Raw genomic sequence first — 9910 nt, forward strand, 5'->3', positions numbered from 1 at the left:
GACATTAGAGGGATATATGGCCAAAACCATTAGATATAACTCCTTAATTGAATATTTCTTTCTCTGAAGACTCAAAACATCACTTAAAAATTATCTATCAACTCTACTTTCATTTCAGATTACTCAACATTTAACATACTTTTCTATATTACATTTTATAATACATTTCCTGCCTCACTTTTTACATTTCTATTGCAAAATGTCATAAAACAGAAGAATACAGGTTTTATAATCCTACACACCTAGTTTTAAATCTTCAGTCTGCTCTTACTACATATGTAATATTTTACAACTTAAACCTAAGTACTGATTTGCTTTTTGTAAAACAGTGTTAATACCTGATAATTTTAAAGTATTTTTAAAAAATAAAATGGCATAGTGTATGTAAAATATCTAGTGTGATGGAATACATAGTAAGTACTCAATAAATATAAGTTTCCTTTTCCTTTCACAATTTATTCAGCATAGATTAGAAAAATATGTGGTCAAATGCTCCCTGTTCTGTTTGCATTATTTGGCTGCTTTATTCTTTTGACAATAACTTTGACTACGTTCATATCCCTAAAATACACTTAGTCAAATGCTTAATAGATTTTCTTTATCAACAACACAATCTCTATATTTAGATCTTCAACTATCTCTTATGTAAATTCTCAAATTCCGAGTCAGACTTGGCCACTTAATGGCTGCTTAAAAATATGCTTCTTCAGACCAGTGTTTCTCTCTGCTGATTCTGTTTAGAATGTTCTTTCTAATTCTCTCGACCTAACAAAGCTCTATGCATCAAGGCCCAGATCTAGTAGTGTCTTTCATCCACAAAACCTTATGGTATCCCTGAGCCCTTAATGAATGTTTCTCATCCAAAATCAGCACTTATTGTTTTTACCCCTCATGTGGCAATTAATCTTATATAAGAATTGCCATCTGCAATGCTCCCCAGCAGTGTTAATTCTTGGTTCATTCAGTGCTAGATAACTAAGAATTGTGCTCTCTTTTGCTAGACTTTAGTTAGTACTATACTACTTTCTGAAACTAGACCTGGATAAGACACTGGACAGGAGCAATACTAGTAGGTGCACTTCATTCATTTTAGTACCTGAAGATCCTTTCCATGGAATCTGACAAATATCTGGCTACCTGCCAACATTTCAAGGCTCCTGATGGCCCTTCTCATTCTCCTTACACATATATTCTTTGACTCTCCATTGGGAGTTATTTTTTCTTTCAAGAAAAAGTGGTTTTGATGTTGAGAAGGAAAAGAAAAAAGTAGAAGAAAGGAAAACAGAGAAAACATCTGTCCACATACATATAATTCAAGTAATGAACCATCAAATATTTTCATACTTCTATGCCTTTTATAAAATAATATTATCCAATTTTAAGTTTAGTTTTAAAGCAAATAAAATAAATCTAAAAGCCTCAGCAGGTTATAAAAGATTTCTTGGAGGAAAACATAAAAATGAAAGAAAAGAGGATAGCTGAAATTTATGTGGATGATATTTATAAGAGATAAATTAACTTAGGCAGTTATTCATTTATTCATTCAATATATATTTACTGAACATGAACTAGATGCAAAGCAACTTGGCTCCAACCTAGGCACAAAGATGAATAACCCATTTGCTTCCTGACTATTAGGAAAGATACATGTTAATCAACTTATCTTATTAAAAAACATGAAATTGGTGGCCAGGTGCTGTGGCTCACGCCTGTAATCCCAACACTTTGGGAGGTCAAGGAGGGCGGATCACCTGAGGTCAGGAGTCTGAGACAGCCTGGCCAACATGGTGAAACCTCATCTCTACTAAAAATACAAAAATTAGCTAGATATGATGGTGGATGCCTGTAATCCCAGCTACTCAGGAGGCTGAGGCAGGAGAATCACTTGAACCTGAGAGGCAGAGGTTATAGTGACCCGAGATCGCACCATTGCACTCCAGCCTGGGTAACAGAGTAAGACTCTGTCTCAAAACAAAAACAAAAACATGAATTCGTGATAATGTCAGGAGCTGTAAAAGGTGCCCAGCACTATGGTAGCCCTAAGGACTTTGTCCTAGAACAGAAGCACATAGAATGCTTTCTTAAACAAAATAGTAATTACCTAGGTAAGGAAGTGGAGATTTTCTAGGTAGAGAAAATTACATGTGCAAAGGTCTATGCTATGATGAAATGTGAAAATTACGATGAACCAAAAGAAGGTCAGTGGCATGGGTGAGAATGATTGTGAAGAACAGCAAAGGGCAAGAGGAACCTGGAGAAGTCAATGCCAATGACAAGCCTTCCTGGCCATGAGGAGACACTTGCTGTTATCCAAAGATCATGGAACTATTTTTAATTGTGTAAGATATGAGGAAGAGTGACACAAATTAATTTTAATTTTCAAAAGATCACTCCAGCTGCAAAGTTGCAAGAAGAAGAAGAGCTTTTGGGATAAATGGTTAGGACACTGTTGCCATAATTTAGGCAAAAGAAGATGGGGGAATTAAAGACCGATATAAAGATAGAGGGATTTAAAATATTTTTTAATGGGTAAATTAATAAACAACAATTATCAAAGAAGACTATGAGGTTTTTGACTTGTATAGCTCGATGGTAGGTGGTAGCTCTCACTGAAACAGAAACATTGGAGAAAAACCGTATTGGTGGCAGAGAACATACAGGTGATTTGTTTTGAACATACAGTTTGAGATACCTCTGATACATCCAAAAGAAGGCATCATCCGTGCAGTTGTACATACAATAAAAATAATTGCTAATACTTATAAAGCATTTAACATGTTCCATGTTCAAGTGATTGAATATATCAACTCAAATGTGTTCTGGAAATCCAAGGAGAGCTTAGCTAGATATACAACTGTATGAACTACCTGCATTTAGATGGTAAATTTATCTAAGATTTTGTATAATATTACCTAGAAAGAAAATATGGAATGAAAAGAGAAAGATTAGGATTGAGTCTTGAACAACTCCAATTTTTAATGCCTCATGGATGAATTTTAAAAAAACAAGGAAAGAGAAGAGGAGTTGCCAAAAATGTAGAAAGGAAAACAGGATAATGTTGCTTTAGAAAAACTAAGGGAAAAGAATGCTTCAAAAAAGGCAAAGTGGTTATCAACACCCAGTGCTACCAGGAAGTCAAGTAAAATGAGGACTGAGGAATATTTGTTGATTGCAGTGAGACACAGCCCGTGGTATCAGTAGTAAGAGCTCATTCGGAGGCATGGTAGATGAGATTCTTTTTTTATTGTGTAGATATGTGAGAGAAAGGTGAGAAATAAAAGAATGTAAGAATAGGTAGCTCCTTTGAGAAACTTTACTCCAAACTGAAGGAAATATGTAGAGGAGAAGAGAGAAAAAGGAATAGATACACAAATGAGAAGCTGAGTGAGCATGTTTTCTTTTTTAAAAGGAGAAAAATTTGAATGAGTAAAACAACAGCAACAGTAATCATATTCAAAACAACAACAACACAAACATTGGAAAAAAATCTATTAGAGATTGAGAGGCTGACTATAAAATAGAGAAGCAATAATTGATTGTGAAATTGTTCTTGAGAAATCAACTGAATAAAGTTAGGCTTGTATAGAAGAGTGACAGAGAACGTGGATTTATTTGTTTGGTATCTTGAAAATGAAGGCCGGGCACTGTGGCTCACGCCTGTAATCTCAACACTTTGGGAGGCTGAAGTGGGTGGATCACGAGGTCAGGAGATAGAGACCATCCTAGCCAACACGATGAAACCCCGTCTCTACTAAAAAAAAAAAGTACAAAAAAATTAGCTGGGCGTGGTGGCAGGCGCCTGTAGTCCCAGGTACTCGGAAGGCTGAGGCAGGAGAATGGTGTGAACCCGGAGGGCGGAGCTTGCAGTGAGCCGAGATGGTGCCGCTGCACTCCAGGCTGGGGGACAGAACAAGACTCGGTAAAAAAAAAAAAAAAAAAAAAAAGCCAAAAAGAAAAGAAAATGAAGAAGATGCTGTTTAACGGATTGTATTTTTTTGGTAAAACAGGAAGGTGAGAAAACTAAATGGAGAGTTTGAGGAGAAATAGTCTAAGAGGTAGTGGGTGGTAGAGTGAGTAAACAGAAATGTGGTAGGACTTTTGAGTAGTGTCGAAAGATCATTTGAGATTGAATCACAAATTTACCATGCATGCCATCTTCTGTGTTGTCTGTCTCTAACTAGCAACATCAATGAGCTACTAAGAGATAGGCATGGAGGAGTGGATAATTGATATATTGGCTATCATAAGGTTCAACTGTGAGTAACCAAAAAACAAACAAACAAAAAAACAAACCAAACCACAACAACAATCTATGATAACAATAACAGTAGCTTAAGAAAAAGAGAAGTTTTCTCTCCCTGAACATTCACTGACTTTGGGGATGTTCTATCTTTCAATGTTGGTCGTGCTCCAGTGTTCTATCTAGTTCATTTGCTGTGTATGGCTTTTTTCCACATTCACATCATGAAGCAAAAGAGTTTCTGAATTCCAGTTGTTAGGTCTAAATTTTAACAAGCTTGAAAGGGGAAGGAGTGAGCAGAGCAGGTGCTCTTTCTCCAATGATACTTCCTGAAATTTCACACAATGTAGTCACATGGTCACCACTAGCTGAAACAGATGTTGACATCTTTGGTATTTATTCCAGACTTCCATGTACCAAAACAGCATTCAAATGTTCTGTTACTGAGTACAAAGGGAAGATTAGCTATTAGATGGAACCTAGAAGTCTTTCTTAGAGTTGGGATAATTCAGGAAAAAAAGTTTGTCAAGGTGGGTGGTGGTAGTAGTTGCAAAAGAAGCATCTGGATAACACAAAGGCTGTGGCTGAAGTGAGATGCTTAGATTGGGATTTCGTAGGTGAGACAATGATAAATAATGAAGTAGCCAAACCATGCCAGAGGATGTCCATGGACATGAGGTGAGAAGCTGAGACACATGTGATTAAGTCTCAGAAATTCATGTTAATGCTGTTCCAAATGACAGCAGAGTTTGGAGCAGGGAGAAAGCACATTCCAGGTATTGAACCTATTCATGAATTAGACGTTATCAGAGGCATGGCAAATTATAACAGTAGAGGACAGGAGAGAAGGATATGGCTGAATATCATGAGCTTTAGAGAGATAGACTTTTAAGATTATATTGGTGGGGTGATGATCTGAAAGCAGCAATGAGTAGCAAAGATAAATCTAGATCAATTTCTAGTTTGAAGATATAAGCTTGGGGAAAATAAACTGCCACCATCTCAGAGAGTCTAGAGGAATCATTACCCTCTGAAGATCAGCAGGTGTCAGTTAAGGCAATGAGAAAAGAAATTAAAGACTGAGATGTTTGTTGGTCCATGAGGTGCAATTTCATAGAAAGTTTAGGAAGTCAGAGAGGCCAGGATGAGGGAGGGTTTCAGAGCAATATGGAGATGATCATGGGGTAAAGGATGAATGGGAATGGTAAGAAAACAGAGAGCAAGGGAAGGGACATTTTGTTTCTACAGCCACCTTGACTTGGATGGACCCTGGACATAAATAATGGCCTGGGAACTTCTCACTCTTATGAGGTGATGGCAGATCCTGAAGGTAGAGACTCCACATGTATCAGAGACTGGATGAAGAGAGAATCATAGCTGGAGTTTCACTGGTTAGTTGTCTTGATGATGGTGATTCCAGGAACTTGGAGGCATCACTCACTATCAGTGGGCTGATATTAGACCCACTCAAATCATTCCATGCTAAAATACATATTTAAAAATAAATACAGTTTAAAATGTTTAGTCTTATGTCTAAATTAAATATATATTTTATAAAATATAGACATGCATCAAGAAGAAATTTTTAATCACTGGTATTTTAATCTTTCCAAGCAAGTATCTTTTAAAGAACAGGGAAAATACTGTATATTAAGTATATAATGCGTGTAGAAATTAATGCTTTTGTTAAAAAGTAATTAAATATATTCAAAGTCTGTACCTTTTATATTATTTTTGGTTCTTTTGCATAGTCCATGAATGCTGTACCTTCGCATTTCAGTTAATGGACTCTGATTATAATTTTACTGCCTTAAATCATTACCAAGGTTTAGAGTTTGCATTTGCTAGTTTATTCTTTCTAGCCTTGATTTATGTAACATAGAATGAATGGCAAGGAGTGCAACATCCAATGGTTCCATTATCATTAAAGTGGTCAATGGTAAAATGCAGTTTCCCAGAATCATAAAAAATCAAAGCTGGAGATAAAGTTAGAAATCATCGTCTAAAATCCTCTCATTTTACATGAGGAAACTTGAGCATATGAGTTCTTGAGCACAGCAGGGTCTTGTCATCAGTCACTGAGCTAGTTAGTAGTAGGGATGAAACTAGAACAGTTCTCCTATCTACAGAGACCGTGCTCTCTCACTGCTTCGCTTCCATGGTATTTTCTGTTACCCTCTGAGTACAAACTGCTCTGAGTGTCTATTCAAGAACAGGGCAGGCAGCCATCCCCTGTGCTGATTGGTGACATCTTTTGTGCCACCAAATAATTGGTGACATTTTTAAAGTATCCCTGTATATAAAGTTGCCCTTCCTCTTACATGTCATCTTCAGTGTAAGTTGCCTATGGGCAGAGATATGATCTGGTTCACCCCGTATTCCCTCAGCACTAAGCACACTATTGCAGACAGATTGGACCTTCAATAGTGTTTGCTGGATGAACACATGGCCAAGTAATTCTACTTTTTCTCCTTAGGTAGGGTGGGATAGGAATTTTTAATAATGTGCAATATTTGCTTTGACAGAGGAGTAAATAAAGAACATCTGAGTGAGAAGCAGTGTTGCTCCATCAGAGGCACAGAGGGAGCTGCCTATATGGTGGCCCAGCCAAGAAAAATAGGTTGTTTACGGTAGGGGATGTGTCCTGAGGGGGCGACTCCCTGGTGAGGCAGAAGCTGGTTTGGGGAGGGATCATCTCATTTATACAGAGATGGGAACAGTCAGGTTAGTTTGACATATCTTTGAATGTTTTTATTATCTTTGTAAACCAAAGTTCTGAAGTGTATCAGGGCTCAAAGCCAGGCTCTCACTGTGAATAATGAACTTAAATGAGGCCTTTTGTGTTGATTATCTGATGATTCATTCTAATGCAGCTGTCATTTTGGGCTATACTGAGAAAAAAATAGAGGATGTGTTCAGGTGGCATTTTTGATTCATGGCCTTTCTTTTATAATTTATTATTCTGAGGTATTCAGTTTGAAAAGCAAATAGTTTGATACCAAGTGATAGATTATTTTTCTTCAGTGTGAAGAAAGCCACGTTGACAAGACCGGAGGAGGGGCTAACAGTGGGAGGGGAGAAATTTCTGTCCTCATGATCCATCAGGAAGTGGGGCTGACTCTGAAAATGAGACACTCTTTGTATAAAAGGATCATTTGTTGAAGCCTTTTATTCCTTTAATAAATAATTTTGAACACAAGCCTAATTTAATGTCAAGGCCTTTACTAAGCACAGTGGAGGAGTAACAAAGTGGAAAACCGGCATAGGCTCTTAGGGAGAGACAAAATATGTTACAGGAAATGACTCAAGGGTGGTGAAAAGGCCTCATAACAAATGCACACTAGAGGTAAGCAAAAAAATGAAGAAGGAAAAAGGGCAAGGAAGTGATCATAGTGAGATAGAATTTATCAGGAAAGGCTTTGGAAGAAAACCAAAGACGTTAAAATCAAACTGAATTCAGGCATTTGCAGAAAGCTGAGCTCTGGAAGATCAGGTGTGTAGATGTGGTTGCAGAATCTCTGCTGTCTTGAGATTACTTTAAGAATACTGAGCAGAGAATAGGGAAGAGAAAATAATTATGAAACTGTACTAAGGGGCAGGAGTGGTGGCTCACACCTGTAATCCCAGCAGGGGGATTTGGGAGGCTGAGGCGAGTAGATCACTAGAGGTCTGGAGTTCAAGACCAGCCTGACCAAAATGGTGAAACCTCATCTCTACTAAAAATACAAAAATTATCCAGGTGTGTTGACAAGTGCCTGTAATCCCGGCTACTCGGGAGGCTGAGGCAGGAGAATCACGAACCTGGGAGACAGAGGTTGCAGTGAGCCGAGAATGCGCCATTGCACTCCAGCTTGGGTGACAAGAATGAGACTCTGTCTCAAAAAACAAAAAACACACAAACAAAACTGTACTAAGGATATTTTAAAAGATCAAAATAAATGCAAAATATATATTATTTTATGGAGAAGAATATTGTGATAATATAAATGCTACCCAAGTTTATCTATATATTCAAACCAATTCTAAAAAATTCCCAAAAGTCTTTTATGAACTGGATTCTACGATTGTTAAATTTATCTGGAAGAGCAAAGTGCCAACGATAGCTAAGAACTTGCTATTCTTTTCAAAAAGAAGTAGAAAAAAGTTCTTGTTTTTAGGACTTTTCATAAAGCTTTTGTAATAGCCTAAGGTCGTGAGCCTAGGAATAAATAAATTAGGCAGAAAGATAGACAATAGAGCTGAGATCCGATCCACATCTTTCTGTGTCCATGTTAGAGAAAGAATATAAAGCTAATTTGGAGCGAAAATCTAATTTCAACTAGCAACTTTTACAAAATGTTGTTAGAATTTTAAAAAAGTTGTAAGTACTTGGCTAGCTAAAATGGATCTCTTTAATCTTGAGTTCCATTCTCCAGTGAATGTCACAGATGTGGGTGCCATTTATTTGGTCAGTGTTTTTTAAAACACATATTTTTGATTTTTAAAATTGAAAATTTAATTTTTAATCATTTCTTTATTTTAAGTATATAATTTTCAAAAAAAGTTAAGTTGTATAATGGCCTTATTTGGACCCCTTTAAATGTTGATTCCTTGGTGAAGCAGCTCCTGACTCCCTTTGACCAAATAAATTGCTGTGTTCTGTGAGTTTTCCCAGCTATCTGAACAAATTCTCATTATAATGTCTTTTATTTAAAAAAAAAAAAATCTGTCTTCCCTTCTATACAGTGAGCTCATCAAGGGAAAAGGCAATGTCTTTTCATCTTTGTGTCACTTGGGCTGAACAGGGCAGTTAGTTTATGGTTAAGCATTAAATAAATATTTATTGAAAGAATAAAAGAATGAATGGATCTTTCCAAGATGGTTTACATAAAGTACTTTCTGGGCCTGGAACACTACTTAGGGAATCATTTCCAGCATTGTTTTACAAGTCACTGATGAAACAGGAATGGGGATGTTAAAGACCCAGAAGTAAAAACAAATGAAAATTCAATTTCTCCAGAAAACGTTTTCTTTTCCATTGCAAGCACTTTAAAGTTACATAATTTATTCTCACTACTAAACTAGTAATTTCAGAGCAGCAAAAACAGTTATATTTTATGCTGTTGCATGAGAACAAAAGGTATTAATTATATTTGTGTGAGAAAGAATAAAAGGTGCTTTAAAATTCTAAACAAAAGTGATTTCTCAATGACAAGAGGCGAACCTATTAAAATCCGATACAGAAAAGAAAAGTTTGGCAACTGCATTGTAATAGACATTTTTGAGAATGCTGCAGGGACAATGATGCTTGTCTACCATTTATTTCAACCTAAATAAGACAAGGAGCAAAAGAGACCTGTCAGGAATATTGCATAAATTGAGTTAGGAACTAGCCCAGTGCATTGGTTTAGGATACACTTGTGAATTTCCAGAAGAGGTTTCTATATCCCTCTTCACATAGTTAATCACTAGTTTAGTCGTTTATTCATATATACACATTTCTACCCCACTGTATGTTTTTATTAATACAGGGAATATGACAAAAAATAATTATGCATCTTCTCTAAGTTAAAGCCCCAATTTTCCTTCTTAGAAGCCTTTATTAGGCAGGACTTGCCATGTCGCCAAAAATCAGTAGTTTATTTTTATAATTTGAAACTGTGAGCTCTAGATATATCTTTAAAATCAGTA

Source organism: Macaca nemestrina, chromosome 8 (assembly GCF_043159975.1).
Source record: "Macaca nemestrina isolate mMacNem1 chromosome 8, mMacNem.hap1, whole genome shotgun sequence".
In the NCBI taxonomy this organism is placed as follows: Eukaryota; Metazoa; Chordata; class Mammalia; order Primates; family Cercopithecidae; genus Macaca; species Macaca nemestrina.